Source organism: Sceloporus occidentalis, unplaced genomic scaffold (assembly GCF_023333645.1).
Source record: "Sceloporus occidentalis isolate IW3139 unplaced genomic scaffold, rSceOcc1.0.p SCAF_11, whole genome shotgun sequence".
NCBI lineage: Eukaryota > Metazoa > Chordata > Lepidosauria > Squamata > Phrynosomatidae > Sceloporus > Sceloporus occidentalis.
The window spans coordinates 1,875,220-1,876,995 of record NW_028316991.1 but is presented as its reverse complement, the minus strand read 5'-3'; positions in this window follow the sequence as shown (position 1 = coordinate 1,876,995).

Sequence of the window (1,776 nt, the reverse complement as noted above, 5' to 3'; positions counted from 1 at the left end):
TTGCTAAATCTTTCTCTTTCCACATGAATTTCTGTATGAAACTTGAATATATTTTTAACTTTTATTTTAATGTACGATTCAAAGTTTCCGCTGAATGTATGCCCTCGCGAGACTGTGCCTTGGCCATTTTACCTTTTGTTATTATTTTTTTTTTTTTGTACCACTTTTGTGATGTGCCTTGATTTTTAGAAACTGATCCTTCTAATGGGGTTGTTTTTTATGAAAAACTGTAAATTAGGAGTCTGAGCTAGACCTACCTCTAAGGTGATCCCCTTTTGATTCTGAAGACAGGCTATTAATATAAAGTCTTCCACAAGTATAATTGTCATGCATAGACTTTTTTGGTCTTAATAGCAAGTCTAATATTTTGCCTCTAATTTACCAAACTTGTGCATTTTCTAAGTTAGAATTAAATGAGGCAACAAGATGTAGTCTATTCGGTTCGCTTTTGTAAACGTACAGAATAAATCATGGAGCAAAACCATGGAGTTTCTAAAGCCTAGGTGGTGACACGGTCCACGTTTCTGTAGATTTCATTATTTTTAACCCCTTCAGTCCTAGGGGTTTTTGGTACCTCAAGTCCTGGAGCAGTTTTGCCATTTTTGCGGTATGTCATTTCAGCGATTATTCCCGTTTCCTGAGAATAGTGTACCCATGTAAACTATATATTGTTTTTTTCCAAGGGATTGCAACCCAAAAATACCCACTTGCGCGATCTGGCATTTTAAATGTAAAGGCAGTTGTTACAAGCAATCGACCAGCATTGGCTTCTGCTGACAAGGAGGAGTCCAGGCTGTTGAGGATGTGTCCCTATCGCTGCAAGAGAGGCTTTACTAGATGCATTTTTAGGATGTACAGGAATGGCTACAGGGGACTGAAGGGGTTAAAGTTAATGGAAAATCTATTGGGGGGGGGGGGGGAATTATACTGCAAAAAGTACCGTCTCCTTGTGCTGCGCAAAGGACTCGGAGGCAAATGTCACCGTCAAATTCAGAACAATTAATACACCTGTGTGAAGCTGCGCATGCTATGTACGTAGTATTGGAGAAGCGAGAGTAGCTGTTGTCAGGACAACAAACAGGTGTGATTATTCCTTAACGATAAAGCTGAGGAATACACATCTGGACTTGTAAGGATAGAAGGGAGCAAAGGTCAGAAAATCATTCCTTTGCAGATCCCGTCAGAGGACGAAATCCATCGGAAAAGCGTAAATGCTCCTGTGGTAACGTCAGCAGCACTTCTTGCAAAGAAAAGGGGCAGCCGCCACTAAGGTGTAAAATAGTAATTTACAAAGACACCACCACTCAGCTTTGGCAGGAAGGGCATCAGTGACAGACACTTCTTGCTTTGTGGTGACCAAGTATTTCTAACAACCATACTCTAAATGTGTTAATAATCTAAATTCATAGCTAAATATTTAAACAGTAGGTAACTTTTTTCTTTTTTTTTTTAGTGGAAGTGTACTATTTAACAGCAGCTGTTTAACCCCTTCAGTCCCAGGTCTAAAATATCTTTTGTGGGTGTTTTTTGACGTGTGTAAGCCACGATTCTCCTTTTTCATATTTCTTGAACCTGTATAAACTTTTTTTTTTTTAGGAGATGTTTTAAAATCCTAGAACTACAAAAAAAAAGCTTGATCTGAATAAGTTTTTATTTTTCTAACGCACTCGGCTTTTAATAGCATTGTCAGACGTCTGCATTCTCCGGTCATCCTGTTATGTGCTTTAACTTTCGTTACGAGTGAAGGGCAGGCCCTTCCTTGTGGATACTTAGTAG